The following is a 16607-nucleotide window of genomic DNA, read 5'->3' as shown; positions in this document are numbered from 1 at the left end:
CTTTCCAGTCCTGTTCACTGCCTGACTTCCAGCTCCTGGAATTCTGCCTGGTCCTTGGCAGGTCCTCGGTAACTATTTGAATGACTGAAGGAAGGAAGGTGGGCGTGGCCGTTAGCCAGCAAGGGCTCTTTTTCGCTCTCAGGAATCCCAGCAGCTTCATTCTCCCACTTCTTCCCATTTACCCGTTTCGCACTATCTCCCTGCCCAAAATTCTTCAGTGGCTCCCCATCTCTGGCAAGATAAAATCAATCGAAAACCCACCTGCCATCACAGTCACCTGTCCCTTCTCCTTTGCTAAGGTTTATTCATTCATTCATTCACTCATTCATTTATTATTTTTACTGTTCCAGCAGTACCAAAAAAAGCTCCTTCATTATAGAAAATATGCTTCCTTACACCTCTGTGTCCTTCCTCATCTGTCTGCCTTCTACCCGGCCAGTTCCTACTCCTTCCCCATGAAACACATAACCTCAAGGAAGTCCTCCATCACTCACCTAAGCAAACTTCTAAGCCCCCGCCCCCACCCCCACCCCATTCTGTTCCATTAGCTTGTCACATAGTGCTGTTACTTTCTGTTTACCGCTCAGTCTCCCTTGGGAACAGATGCTTTTCTTTTTCTCTATGGATACTAGGCACCTAGTTCAGCAATTTCAGATGTTAAGAAAAGATCGTATTTGTTGATTGAATGTTGAAAATGCCCCTTTTGAGAGTGATTATATCAATCATTACATGTAATGGTCCCCTAGGTATTCACAGAAAGAACTGCAATTAGGTAACAACAGAAACTTAACGTTTTGGGATCCCAACTAGGTGCCAAATACTATATCAAGTGGTTTTCATTTCTTCTTTAATCCCCACAACTAACCTGAGAGGTAGGTATTATCATTTTCATTTTGATGGTGAAAGAACTAAAGCTCAAAGAAGGTGAAATAAGTGCACAATTTTACACAATTAGTACTTGGTCTTTTGTCAAAGGTGGTAGAATTTCACCCCTCATACACTTGGTCAGCTAAAGGATTTTGCAGTATTATGTGGGGGTAGCTGAAGTTCCTAATAATGAAGTCTCTAAGGTACCAAAGGACACAGAATAGCCTTCTGACTAACTAAAGAAAGAATCATTTCAGACCATTGTAATAATCATTATGTCATCAACATCTTCATTTGTATTGCTTGTAATGCTTTCTTCTTTATCATTGAAATGTGGAACTTCACAGCACTTTCAGGAAGGTGATGGGAAAGTTCTCCTGTTTAAAGACCCACCTTGCAGATAAAGCACTGCACGATTAAGCAAAAACAGTGTGGCCCTAGCACCAAACAACTGTGACAGTGAGGAATTACTTCTGTCTCTAGGCCTTAGTCTCCCATCTGTAAAACCAGGGAGTTGAATTAGATGATCCCCAAGGGCCTTTCCAGAGTGAGCATCCAGAGATCCTGTGATAGCTCATGGTCACACAGTGACACTGGCAGAGGCGGGATGATCCTTGTATCCTGTGGCAGAGACTGCTGGCTGTTCACTCCAGACCTGTTTCTTTTCCTCCTGGGTTCACAACTAGAAATTCCTCAGCTTCCCTTGTGACTAGGTGTAGCCATTTTTAGTCAATGGAGTCTGAGCAAAAATCGCGAGGATCAGCCTTGGCCGGCGGTGTGGACAGCTGCCCAAGACAAAAATACTTTAGTGTCCAGTTTTATCAACACTGAAGGAAGGGGGAGAAATATATTAGGTCAGATCTGGAAAAAAATGTGGGTCTCCTCAGCTTCCAGTCTGTTCTTTCTGTGTTCTCTCTTCAACCATTCATTCATTTGCTCAACAAATCTTGTCTGTGCTCCTGCTACATGCCAGGTTCTGAAGATACAGGGACTCAGAGCCCAGTGCTACATGGGATCCTCCTCTACTAACATCTCTTTGCCACTATAAAAATGGAAAGTGCTGTGGTATCACTCCTTTCCCCTTCCTTGTTCATTGCCTGCCTGGACATCAGAGCCTTTGAGTTTCAAAGTGCTGTCTAGACATGGAGCTTTAAGCCTTCTAAATGTGAAAATGGCTTTACATGTAAAGGGCCTCTCTTGGTGCTTGGCATACAGTAGATCTTCAATAAATGTTCATTTTCTTGATACCTTGTTAAATAGGATTGATATGGAAGATAGAGGATGATGGCTTGAAATCACTGATTCTAGTATAGTCAAGCGCAGAAGGTTAGATTTAAAGGGATCTGGGCCAGACCATTCAACAAATATCACTGATGCTCAAGGCTCATGGGATACGAAAGTGATGCTCCAGGCACATGCGCTACACAAAGTCTCACTCTTAAAGGGATGAGGAAGGGCAAGAGAAACAGACCAGCAAGCAGGCAATTACAACACAGTGTGATAAGTGCTAGGAGGGGAAGTACAGGATGTTGCTTAGCCACAAACAAGGGGCAACTAACCCAAACTGGTGGGGGGAGAGGCTGGGAGGAAGCATCAGGCAGGGCTTCCTGGAGGAAGTGACATATGACCTGAGACTTAATTGATAGTAGGTCAAGTGTGGTGGGGCGAGTGGGGCATAGTGTCCAACTGTATCTGCAAATGCTCAGAGGCTTGGAGAGCACCTGAACCTACCAGTCTGGCTGGAGAGTCATGTGGAAGGAGATAGAAAGATAAAAGATGAGGCTGGGAAGTAGGCAGAAGACAAACAGTGTAGGGCTGCTGACTCCCCAAAATAGAGAACTGCCAACATAGAGAAGTCTGGGGCCCCAGGACTCTGGCATCTTTCAGGATTGCACTTTGCTAGATCCTGGCAAAGGGGATAAGGGTGCAAAGATGCAGAAAGATAAGAGATAAGAGAGTAAAGAAAGGCACTAACAGTTATTAAACACCTATAAGATGTTGAACTGCATTAGTCACATGGAAAATGCAAACTAAAACCACAGTGCATACCTACCTAGAAACAAAGAAGCAGGGATTAGAATGCAGATGTTACTCCCCCCTTACCGTAATCATGAAGGGAAACTGTGCTGTGGAGGAACTTACAACCCACTGAAAAGGAGAGGCTCATACACTTTAAGAAGTAGACTTTTGATGGGGAAAAGAATCCTAGGCTTGGAGAACCTACCTCTCTGCTTTCCCCTCTTCTTTCCTAACCACAATTGGACCTGACAATTCAGCTATCTGCAATATTCAGCTAACCAGAAAATGAGTTTCTCAAAACCCAGAACATAGTCCTTGGCCTTTCTGTGGGGGTGTTGATGTACTAGAAAGAAGCTGGGCTGTGGGGCCAGACTAGGATCCTGCTTCTGCCACTGGCCTGCTGTGTGACCTTAGGCCAGCCGCCTGACCTCTCCAGAGCCTCTGTCTATGAACTGGGAATAGTAACAATTGCTTCCAAAATGGTGACTTACCCACTTAATGCTCTGTCTCCCTTGGCCAGATACTTCATGTTTGGAAAGAGAGAACAGGGATTCATGTGTTAGGATCAGAACCATTTTTCTGAAGTTGCCAATACCCATAACTTCTGCATTTATGTAATTACACATCAAAGGTTATGAGCATATTTTATAATCATCTAGAAAGCTCTGCTGTGGCCGACCTGGTTATAAATTGGCAGAAGCATGGGAAAAAAGGGTATTTAACATATAAAGAACAATGATGGGAAAGTAGGGAAAAGGTGTTAGAGCCCAATGGCCATTCTCAGTTATCAATGGAGTGGCTGGTGCTTTCAGGCTGGAAATGGAGACCAGAAACAGCAAGGCTTCACAGAAAATTACCCTTCTTAAGAGCCCTTTTGGGCAAAACGATTAGAGAGCTAGAAAGGTCAGGAGTTCCGCAGAGGAGGAAAGTGCTCCCAGAGAGGTGTCACATTTGTCCAGCACCCCACAGAGTCCTCTGCTTGGCTCCTGACACCACAGCACTCCTTGCTTGCTGAAGTCTGTGTAAAGCCAAGCTGGAGAAGAGTTTTCTCGTGCACTTCATTTGGCCTTTCCTGTGCTCAGCATGTTGGTTCTACTGGGGAAAGAGATGGTTACAGAAGGAAAAACTCTGGAGACAGCAGTCAGGATGGCAAGCTCCTCCACAAATAACTTCTAGACTCAAGCCAGTGAGCCCTCTGAAGGGCCACAGTAGCCCAGCATCAAGTCCTCGGCGTCTGCGAGGCACTCAGGGAATTATGTGACTCTGGTAAATCAGTGTGTGTTAAGCAGTGAGAAGCTCAGTCTAAAGCTTACTCTCAAGGACATACAAGAAATTGGTAACAGCTGTTGGCTCTGGGGAGGGAGGCTAGTGGGAGCAGAGGAAGGAAGGAGGGCAATTCCTTTTTCACTGTACACCCTTTTATTTCTTTTGAGTTTTGTACTACTGGTTATCAAAAAGGTAAGTTCTATTTAAAGAAATAAAATGTAAGGTTCATGTGATTCCCCACTCAGAGAAATGTGCACTGGGCAATAGAAGGGAGAGCGGGCTGGGTCTTTAGAGCCAAATGCACTTGGCTTTGACTCCTAGTTAATCCTGCTACTTCCCAGTTGTGTATCCTAGGACAGGTTACCTACCTTCTCTGAGCCTCCCTCTGAGCCTCATCTAACTACAATGCGGACAATGATCCTCCACTGGATCCTTGTGAAGGTGAATGTGATAACATATCAACACTTTCAGAGCCTCACCACTACCCTTCTGAATGCTTTCTGTGTGTTAATTCATTTCACCCTCAGGACAACCCTGAGGGATACTACTATTCTCTTCCTCCCCATCTTACAGATCAGGAAACAGGCCCAGAGAGACTAAGAAAATTGCTTAGAGTCTCACAGCCAGGAAGGCCACCTCCCCAGCCTGACACTTCCCACTTTCACTCTGCTGCCGTGATATGTTACATCTTCTCCTTCTCAATAGGGAACTCTTAAAAATGTAAACATTTTCAAGACCCCCCTCCCCCAAAATGTCTTTATAATGGTAGGCTGTTGGATATGTTGACAGGCTAGTGAGGGCAGTTGCTGGTTAAGGAATCCTCCTCAAAGCAAGTAAAAAGAAAGGCGTGCGCACGCAATCAGTTCTAGTGAAGTTAAGAATTTTGCAATCAGAGGATGTAGTTAAATTGTAGCATATGTGTAATTTTTCCCTTTTATACTTTGTGGAGGAGGACACCAGCAGTTCTTCAGAATTTAAGGCCTCTAAAAACATTAATAGGGTGGAGCAACCTTTTAGGTGGGGTTGCTTCCCTCACACCCTTCAGATGGGTCCCAGGCTGAGTCATCTGCTTGCATTACTGATTCTGCTTGTGGTATCCATAGTAGGTGTTTTAATGATTGACATCTTGATATTAACTTGTCTGTGGTCTTTTACCTCTTTTTCTTATAATTCAATCAAAGAATCCAGTGGATTGAACACCCAGGCGACTGGGTTCTTAATTTCATTGAGTTTTTATTGCACTTAGGGAAAAATTCATCTGCACTTCCTTAAAAAAGATTATCAAAGTCAGAAATGAGCTTGAATTTGTAAGGGATGAAGGCTGTTATTTTGCTTTGGCTGAGTTGAAAAGACTTCTTCACCATGTTCCAGAATGTGTTTCCTTTCCCATTCCCCCTGCCCATGTCCGACATCTCCTCCTCCCTCAGGACTCTCTGAGGTTCCTACGGTCACCCCCACACCCAAATCGGGCCACTCCCTCCTCTGAGTCTCTCCCACAGGTCTTTAGGGTCTTATGCTCAGCCTGCGCTAAGATAGGGAGCTCCCACTGCTGGAAGCAATCGTCCTCTTTATGTCCCCCACTGAGTGCCCAGCCTAGCGGCAGGCGGTGGCCAAAGGGAGGAACCACAAAGACCTCATCTCTACCTCCCAGGGCCAGTTCTCACTGCAAACTTCGGTCATCTCTTCCTGCCTATGCTCTATCAGAAGCTTTCAGCAGCTCCCCACTGCTCCCAGAAGCAAGCCAGACCCTTCCCTGGCATCAAGGCTCCCCTACAGTTGGTGCTGACCCACCTGTCAGCCTTGCTTCTCTCCACACTCCCGCATGAGCGGGCCTGATTGCTGATGTGATCCTGAGTGCTCTCGTCCTGGCTTCTTGCTCAAGCCGTCTCCTCTGCCCATTTCACCCCAGCCTGTGGGAGGTCCACTAAGGCACAATACAAAGCCTGTCTTCTAGAAACATTCTTCCCAGTACCCATCTTATTCATATTTTTTCTCTCTTTCCCTCTTTCTTTCCCTTTTCCTTCCCTCTTCTCTTTTCCCCTCTCCCCCCCCCCCCCCCCCCCCCCCCACACACGGTGTGAATTGATCTCTTGTCTTCATCCAGTTCCCATGGACACTGCTTAGCACTTATTTCAGTCTGCTTTGGAACAGAATTCTTCATGTTCACACCACCTCACAGTTAGAAATTGCATCCCTGGAATGCAAGAGCTACCCATTCCTCATTCATCTGCACATTTATCACAGCCCCGGGGTTTTGCATATAGTAGGTTCTCAATAAATGTTTGGCCCTCTAGTACAGCAACTTGATGGATAGAGCTTTAGCTTTGGCAACAGGCAGAACTGAGTTTGAATGCCCCTCTACGTCTTCACAACCATGTGACCTTGGACCTACTCTCTTTGAACCTTGTAGAACCAAAGCTATAAAATAGGGGTAGAATAGTGATCACCCCATTGGTGAGGAATGATTAATGTATGTAGAACATGTAACTCTTGCCATTCAAAAGTAGGTTCCTAATGAACATGAGTCACCAACTTCATCCTCTGCACACTTTTGAAGGCCTACTTTTGCCATGGACCCCCCTGGAGTGGATATCTGGGGAGAAGGCTACTAGAATATTTGCATTGGAAGACAAAGATCACTTCCTTGTGACCTGGGTTTGGTTACAGAGGGGATGGCAAGGACTGAGGGATTCAGAGGAAAGGGGGGTGGCCCCAAACTGGCAGCCCCAGGCCCCATAGATGTGCTACAACCTTGCCAACTAAAGAGGTCAGACACTGTCCAAGAAATCAGCCCCTCCATTCTCATTTATGATACCTGAGGCCCTATAACAGATCCTTCCCAAAGCCATCTCCACCCCTTCGTGTGAGCCTGGGTAACTGGAGAATAGGAATGACAGCTTGGAGCATGGAGAAAGAACATTTTCAAAGGAACTTGGCCAGTGTGTCTCTGGCACTGGGGTGTGGGGAACAGAGGCCCAGGAGGGCAAGACTCTGAGGAATGAGGGAACCCCTGCTATCATGGAGACACTCACACTTACGCAACAGCCTTCTGATCTCACCTTGGTTTCCAGAAGCAGCATCCTGGAAGGGTGATAGGGGACAGGGTAGAGTGTAGGGTAGAAAGGCTGGGGTGGGAACAGAGCAGTATCCTCTGTTTGGCAGCTGTGGTTTCTCAGTACACAGTAAGTGGGAGTTCTGATGCATGTCAGTCTCCTGAGAATTTGGGCAGGGCCATCAGCTTTTCTCAGCGCTGAGCTGCCTCAAATAAGCTGATCTACTTCCTTCTGTGTACCATCTCCACAGCCTGTCTGAAATCTAGGTCCCTGTAATGGGATAGTGTTGTGGGACTGGGGGTCGTAGTGATACTAGTTTGCAAAATACTCATTGTGGGAGGATTTGAATACCATGTGGCAGGCTTTCCTTTGGAGTTAGGATCTTGGACTGGGATTTTTGGCACTTGAATGACTTTTGGAGATCATCTAGTCCCAGCCACTCTTTTACAGATTAAGTGAAGAAACTGATACCTAAAGAGTCTCAGCTTGTTCACCATGTGTAGGATATCAAATCACCAGAGGGAGAACCCAGGTCTCCTCACCCCTAGTCCAGGGTCTTTATCCTGTTTCTCTATAATAGCCCCATAAAGGCATTTTGGTGTGGTACAATGAAGGTGTCACCCCATGGTTGAAAATCTGGATTTGACTAGAAAGTGTGAATCTTGCTCTAATCTCAAACTGGAACCCCTATTGACTTCTTGCTTGACTTGTAGCTTCTCATTCCTATTGGATGATGTGCTGATGGTATCCAGATTCATACTCAGATGGAATCTTGGGGTGAAGTTGGAGAAGATCCAGGGCATGAGAGTTTTGGCTTGCTCAGCCTGCTCCTTTGAGTGCTGGGTAGGCAGGCAGGCATTCTCTCTCTCCTTGCTTAAAAGATCTCCAGCCTCTTCAAGTCCAAAGGAGGCTGGTGTGTAATGAGACACCCCTGGGAGGTAGTACCTGGCACCCTTCCCAGGGAAAGGAACAGAGTGAATGAAATACTGACAGTAACTCATGTGGGTTCAAAAAAATAAAACCACAAAACCCCCCCCCACAAGTAAATGAAACTAGCATGGGTATGACAGATGGAAAGGCTAAAAAGAGGGAGGATGTCAAAAGGACTGATGAAACTCACAAGGGGAAATGCATTCACTCATTCAAGAGATCTTTAACTGAACACTTAATTAAACCAGGTACAGTTCTAGACACTGGGGAAATCAGACCAAGAGGAGACCCATGTAAGTGGCCCAGAAGAGGAAAACTCAAAGTCACGGACAGGTTCCCAGTTAAGTGGAAAGCAAGAATAGAGGACAGTGGGAGGAATGAGATCTTTAAAAACTGGTTCCGATTTGAAGAGGATAACATCTGCACAGATAACATTTTCTTAAAACCTGGAATAAAGGAGGCAGGAGGAGATGCAATTTGAGATCCACTTTGAACTACAAGGACTAAACGAAAGTGTGTGCACTGCATGCTGGGATGTCATTCACTTAGCAAGTACTGACTGGAGCACCTATTTCTCTGGACAAAGCAGGCTCTTTGCTGTTCCTTGCTGTCACCAGATACATTCCCCTACTCTGCCCTTAATCCATCACTGTCCTCTCCCCACCCCCATGAACAGAACCATTTAGCAGATACATAAACAAACTGAAAATACTCTGACAGGAGAAGGAACAATATCCTAGCAAGGACCCTGTCTAATTCATTTTTATACCCCAGTGCCAGCATTTGGGGAATGCTTGATGAATGAATGAATGTCATTGCTAGGCACTGAGGAGGCCAAGGTTTTAAAATCAGAAATGTTACCATGATTATAACTTTGTAAAAAGTACATTTAAAAATGTTTTTGAAACCCACTAAAAAATATTAACAGCAGTGGAATGTTGTAAATATGGGAGATTTTCTTTCTTTTCTCTATTTTCTGCATTTTGTGTACTGTAGCAATATTTTTAATAGTGAAAAAAGTATATTCTAACCCCATCCCTGTCCTGCTCCCTCTCCCCCCCAAAAAGAATTGTGAGAATTATAACTTACTACCTAATTTGTAAAAAATTTTGTGCTATATAAATTATGAAGACTGAGAAAACATGACCTCAGTTTCATAATGCAACCAAAATAAAATTTATCACCACATTACTCTGGTGTGTTCGATGATATGCATGATCATTGGGTAGCTGGGCATAAAGAGCACTTCTCATAAAATGCTTTGATTAGTATTACTTGGAACAGCCGGGTCGGTCCTTTTGTCAGAGCACTGGGGGAGGGGAGGCAGGCACTGGGCCAAGGGGGATGTGACTCTGTCTGCCTTACTAGGGTCCCCACTTTTCTGGCAGAGAATGTCAGGACCTGGGAGCTCTAAGGACCTCTGACTGACAGAAATGCAGGCCCCCAGGTGTTGGCAGCAGAGCAAGATAGTACCAGGGCTGGGCGCCTGGGTGGCTCAGTCGTTAAGCGTCTGCCTTCGGCTCAGGTCGTGATCCTGGGGTCCTGGGATCGAGCCCCGCATTGGGCTTCCTGCTCAGCAGGAAGCCTGCTTCTCCCTCTCCCACTCCCCCTACTTGTGTTCCCTCTCTCGCTGTGTCTCTCTCTGTCAAATAAATAAATTAAAAATCTTAAAAAAAAAAAAAAGATAGTACGGGGGCTGCTCAGGCTTCATAAAAGTAGCTTTTCATCCCAACTAGAGTGGTGCTACCACCTCAAACTCTCCTTTCCTTCCCCTCCCAGGGTCTCCTTTCTAAATATGAGAAAGCCCATAAGATACTGCCTAAAATATCAGCAGTAAAGATTTATTCCAGCAGTGCAACCCTTGCTTTTTAGAGGCTAGAGGTGGGGACATATTCATTCATAGGACAGATACTTATTGAGAACCAACAATGCACCAACATAAGGAAGATCCTAAAGGTACATGGTATCATTTCTTCCTTTCATCAACATTACCTAGACGTTACTATCCCCATTATACAGATAATGAAAAAGGCTCAGAAAGGTTCAGCAACTGGCCACAACTGGGTGGGGTGGGACTAGAGGGGGTTAGCAGGAGGGATCCGAACTCAGTTCTATGGGACCTGAAAAGCCACTCCCCACACTTGGCAGGGCAGCACAGCAGAGCTTTCTAGACTTGGTGTTTAAAGTCTCTGTGACCATCAGCAACCGCTCTGGGTCTCCGTCTCCTTGTTTATAAAAATAAAGGGCTTGAGAAATATGTTTTCCAAGTGTCCTCCCCGCCCTGGACTCTTTATCACAGTGTCTCTCCTCTTCTTGCCTTCGTAGAAGCTCTGCAGGACGAATTCTCGCAGGCGGCGCGCGCAGAGCCACGCCGGGGACTCGGGCTTCTCCTGGGCTCGCCCCCTAGAGGACATCGGTGGTGCGGAGGGAGCCAGGGCTCCAGTTCAGAGTACACGCAACGAACAGAGGAACCAACGCAATCACACGCTCCAAGTCAACTTTAATTACCGCTTTAACTTTAAAAAAAATGGATTTAGAAAACATTCTCACATGCCTTCCCACGCTCACCAGGGCAATGCTACTGGAACATTTAATGATGGGGAGCATTTGTAGCCTAAAGACTTACTGGTTCTATGAGTCATGTTTTAAAATTGGATTATATTTTACTTCCTTCCCTTCAGTTTCTTTTAGGCTGTGTGAGGCCACTTATTGATCCCGTGCTGATTTTGCAGGGCTGCTGAACTCTGATTAGAAAGCAAAATATTTGCCTCTACTTATTTTTATTACAATGGTCCATTTTCGGTTGGCTAACATATGCACATGGGATAACATTCAAAAGTCACTATAGAGTTTTCAGTGATTACCAAATGACCAGCAATTCCATTCCTCAGTATATATTCCCTAAACTGAAAACAGGTGTTCAAACAAAAACTTTTATGCAAATGTTTAAAGCAGCACTATTTACAATAGCCAAGATGTGTAAACAACCCAAATGTCATCAACTGACGAAAGATAAACAAAACGTGGTTTATCCGTACAATGGAATATTATTGAGCCATAAAAGGAAATGAAGTACTGATACATGCTACTACTTGGATGACCTTGAAAACATTATGCTAACTGAAAGAAGCCAGATACAAAGGGCCATTTATTATGTCATTCCATTTATATGAAATATCCAGAAGAGGCAAATCCATAGAGATTTCTTATCTGCAAGTTAGTGGTGGCCAGGGTCTGGGGGAAAGTGCAATGGCAAGTGACTGCTAGTGAGTATGGGATCTCTTTTTGGGCGATGAAAATGTTCTGGAACTAGATAGTGTTGATAGTTGCACAACATTGTGAATGTATTAAATGCCACTGAATTGTACACTTTAAAATGGGTAAAAATGGTAAATTTTATGTGTATTTTGCCACAGTACAAATACATAAGGTTTATTTAGGTTCCCTTCCTGAAGACAAAAACAACTATTAGCACTCTTCTCTATCTTTCCAGAGATTTTGTATGTATATGTGTGTGTGTGTGTCTTTAAATATTTATTTTTAGAGAGGGGGTGAGCAGGGGGAGGGGCAGAGGGAGAGAGAGAGAATTTCAAGCAGACTCCATGCTGAACATGGAGCCCAAGGTGGGGCTCCATCCCACAATCCTGAGATCATGACCTGAGCCAAAACCAAGTCGGGTGCTTAACCGACTGAGCCACACAGGCACTTTTTTTTTCTTTTCTTTTCTTTTCAAGTAGGCTCCATACCCAGCATGGAGCACAATGCAGGGCTTGAACTCACAACCCTAAGATCAAGACATGAGCTGAGGGGCACCTGGGTGCCTCAGTGGGTTAAGTGTCTGCCTTTGGCTCAGGTCATGATCTGGGGTCCTGGGATCAAGCTCCACATTGGGCTCCCTGCTCAGTGGGGAGCCTGTTTCTCCCTCTCCCTCTACCCCTCCCCCCACTCCTGCACTCACTCTTTCTCTCAAATAAATATATATAAAAAAAACAAAACAGTGAGCTGAGATCGAGTCAGATGCTGAAGCCACTGAGCCACCCAAGCGCCCCATCTGCATATATATTTGTATACTATTTATATTATTATATGTGCTTATATATATAGTATAAATATATATTCTTTTTCTCTCTTTTTGGACAGCAAATGGTCACACCATTCTGCAACATGTTTTTCTGCTTAAATTATTTTGGATGGCTCTAAGTCAGTACTTTTTTTTCTTAATGGCTTTGATCTTTCCAAAATGGTAAATGAAATATTTGTAATTTTTATTTATTTTCTTATGACTGAGATTGAGTGCCTTTTCAAGTATTTAAGACCCATTTGTATTTTTTTTTTTTTTAAGATTTTATTTATTTGACAGAGAGAGACAGCGAGAGCAGGAACACAAGCAGGGGGAGTGGGAGAGGGAGAAGCAGGCTTCCCGCCGGGCAGGGAGCCCGATGTGGGACTCGATCCCGGGACTCCGGGATCATGACCCGAGCGGAAGGCAGACGCTTAACGACTGAGCCACCCAGGCGCCCTGTATTTTTTTTTTTTTAAGATTTATTTATTTATTTGAGAGAGCGAGAATGAGAGCGAGTACACGAAAGGGGGGAGGGTTTTAGAGAGAGAAGCAGGTTCCTCGCCGAGCAGGGAGCCCGATGCGGGACTCGACCCCGGGACTCCAGGATCATGACCTGAGCCGAAGGCAGTCGCTTAACCAACTGAGCCACCCAGGCGCCCCCCATTTGTATTTTCTTATCTGTGAGTTTTCTTTTCATATACTTTGCCTGATGTGGAGTTGTTGGTCTTTCTTTTTGGGTTCAGGCACTTTTTATAAATTAACACTATTAGCTCTCTGTATTTGATATGAATTCCAAGTGTATTACTCGATTGTCTTTTAACCCTCCAGCATCTGTATAACCAAATGCATTAATTTTCCCTGTTTGAATTACCTAGCATGGTTTCTGTTTTCCTGACTGGATCTTGACTGAGACATTTGGGTGTTTTTTTCCTTATTCATCTGTAAGAACTCCTTATATAAGGACACTAGCCAATTATCTATCATATACATTGTAATGATTTTATTGGTTTGTTTTTTGCCTTTGTTTATATGTTTATTCATGTTCAGAAAATTAAAAATTTTATATACTCAAATTTCTCAATGTTTGCCTTTATAGTTTCTGTATTTCATGGCATGCCTTAATTCCAAGATTACAAACATATTCACTTATGATTTCTTCTTATACTTTCATAGCTTCATGGTTTACACTGAGTTTTTTTTATTCATCTGGAATTTATTTTGGAGTAAGGAGTGAAGTAGTAATATAATTTAAATAGTTATCCCAAATGGAAAATGGAGTTTAGTCAATTGTCTGGATACCCACACACTTGAATAGCCCTTCCTTTCTCCTTTAAAATGCCAATTTTATTAAGTGTTACATTCATATATATGCTTGGTTCTTTTTCTGGACTGTTTTTTCTACTGGCTTATCGGGCTATTTCTCAGTCAGTAACACTTTATTTGTTAACCAGAAATCAGCATCTGATTTTATGGAATCATCCAAGCAAATACCTCTGCATTTGAAGTAACTCTTGGAAGTCAAAAACAAGATAAGAAGGGCGGGCTCCCTTTATGTCTAAGAAGCTAGATGTGGATTCAACAGGAAATACTGAAAACTTGATTTCCTAAACCAAGGCTTCCTGAATAATTTTTGGCTGATAAAGCAAATGCATCTTACACATCTGATTTCAACCAAAAGTTATGAGGCTTTTTTTGTTTGTTTGCTTTCTGGGAGATTTTTAAATTTCTATCTTGCGACTCTTTTACGGGCTGTTATTTCTGCTATCATATTTTTAAGTCCAAGGGCCCTTTATTGCTTTCCAAAGGCTCCTTTTTTGTTTCATGGATACATTATTCTCTCTTCTTGAAGATTAACTAGAATGAATATTTTTTTCCTCTTTTCTGTCTCTATTTTTTTTCTGAGTTCACTGTTTTGTTTTAGCTGCTTTTAGAGACTTTTCCTTAATTATATGATTTTTGCTTCTTTATACTTATTAAGAGTGGCACGTCAAAAAGCCGATTGGAAAATGTATGTGTGTGTGTGTGAGAGAGAGAGAGAGAGAGAGAGAATAGGGTTGTTGATAAAAAGGCTTCAGGCAAGATAACTAGGCAGAGATCCCACTGTTTATTTAGGTGACCTTCAACTGTCAATCGCTTAAGCCTTTTTCCCTTGGGGCCTCCAGTCTCCGGCCTAGCGGGTACAGATCTGGCTGCCTGCTCTTTGGAAGAGAAATTAGGGAAGTGTGTGTGGAGGGGTGGTGGCACTGGCAACACAGGGACAATACAAAATGGGAAAATCTTTTGGGGAAAAAATTGATATTTGATATCTCAAAAAATATTAAAGTACTACGATGTGGAAGATCTATGTTCAAGACCAGTGAGTTTGCTGGGTAAGAGCCTTTGGACACATGAGGTATCACTGTACTCACAACTACTAATATGAGTGTGTTTGAAGGACAGATACAACACATAACCTTTATTCCTCCTTTAGTCTGGCCACTGGAATGCTACAGTCTGCACCTAGAATCTGAAAGAGTACCTTGTACAGAACCCATGTGTGTGGGAGGGGGTGGGGGTGGGGAGGGACGGGGATGGGATGTGGATGATGGTGCAGGGAGCCCTTTGGGAAATAATTTTGGGTCTACTTCCCTACAACCTTTAGGATTTTGTGCTGATGAGGATTATTTCAGTGGCCTGTTTGGCCTCTATAAAGCTCTCAATTGTTACTTCTTCCCTTTTAACTGGAGATCAGATGTGTGGGAAGATTTTGCTTTGAAATGTTTTTATTCCAGCAAGAAGACTCCGTTTTAAACACAAAATGTACTTGTTTTAGCTCTGGGCACTCAAACTTCCAGAGGAAAGATCTTTTACAAGTGTGCTGAATTCTCTGTAAGCTTGTGTTATGAAGTCCCGCTCTTTGCAACGTATTTTGCGGTGGCATAAACATCATTTTAAACACAGGAAGTTAGCTTTTAATCATCAGTCTGAAATCAAGTGCTTCAGAAAATAAAAAGGCTTCAGCCTGAGACTTTAACATGAGAAAAGTCACAACAGGAAGTTAGGTGAATCTGGCTTTGCCTCTCCATTCACAGTCTCTGGCCTGTTCATTCATTTGTCCTTTTCTTAAATACCTACTTTGGGCAAGGCCTCATTTGACAATCTAGTCTACGCCAATCAAATGAGCTACTCGGTCCAAATGCAAGAACTCTGTTAATACATAGACGTCCCATGTACAAATATGGGGGAAAGAGGCTTTATTTTTACTGCTGGAAAATATTCCATTGTGTGAATGAACCACAATTCATTTATTCATTCTCCTGCCGATGGGTGATATTTTGGTTGTTTCCAGTTTTTTCTGTTACAAACAATACTGCAGTGAACAATCTATCACATTCCTCCTGGTACACATGTTTAAGTTTCACTGAAACCACAGTTCTCAAAGTGTGATCCCAGGATCCACAGGGGTCCCTCTGTCCTTTTTGGGGGATCATGAGATCAAAACTATTTTCATAATAATTCTCCCTCTCATTCTGTCAGGCCTATGCAGTGCAGTTTTCCAGAGGTTGCATGATAAATCCACAATTATCAGAAAAGGCTATTTAAAATACTCCTACCTTGGGCGCCTGGGTGGCTCAGTTGGTTAAGCCTTCGGCTCAGGTCATGATCCTGGAGTCCTGGGATGAGTCTGCATCGGGCTCCCTGCTCAGCGGGGGGTCTGCTTCTCCCTCTGACCCTCTTCCCTCTTGTGCTCTCTGTCTCTCATTCTCTCTCTCAAATAAATAAATAAAATCTTAAAAAATAATAATAATAAATAAAAAAAATAAAAGAAAATGCTCCTACCTTTTCTAACTATGTATCTGTGTGAGGTTGTCTTTTATTAAGCCAGATAATATAGAGATTTGCAAAATGTAAAACAATGCCACTCGTCTCCCTAAATTTTAAAGTATATATAATTCTTTTTCATAAAATATGTTAACATGTAATGAGTTTATTTTAAAATTAATAAAATTAATTTTAAAAATTTCAGTTTTAATTTCTAATTAGCAAATATCAATAGATAACAACCCCCCATAATTTGTAAGTGATGAATCACTAAATAGAAGTTAAAAAGAAAATAAAAAAGCATAACCCCACATAGACAAAAGTTCTTTGGGATGAGATCTTTCAATAATTGTTAAGAGTATAGAAGAGTCCTGAAACCAAACAGTTAGAGAAGCTCTGCACTAGGGTACATACCTAGGAGTGAAATTGCTGAATTGCAGGGTAGGGGCATATCCATCCTTAAGTGTTAAATCTCATGACTGCTGGAGATTAAATGCAGTTTGATATTATTTATATTGAACTTCCTCCTCAAAACCCAGCACAATTAAAGTATATATATATATATAGCTCAGAAATGCATACATATCTGCTAAAACTGATAACAAAAA

The sequence above is a fragment of the Mirounga leonina genome, unplaced genomic scaffold (genome assembly GCF_011800145.1).
Source record: "Mirounga leonina isolate KUSES-001 unplaced genomic scaffold, KU_Mleo_1.0 Mir_91, whole genome shotgun sequence".
Taxonomy (NCBI): domain Eukaryota; kingdom Metazoa; phylum Chordata; class Mammalia; order Carnivora; family Phocidae; genus Mirounga; species Mirounga leonina.
This window is presented reverse-complemented; position numbering follows the sequence as displayed.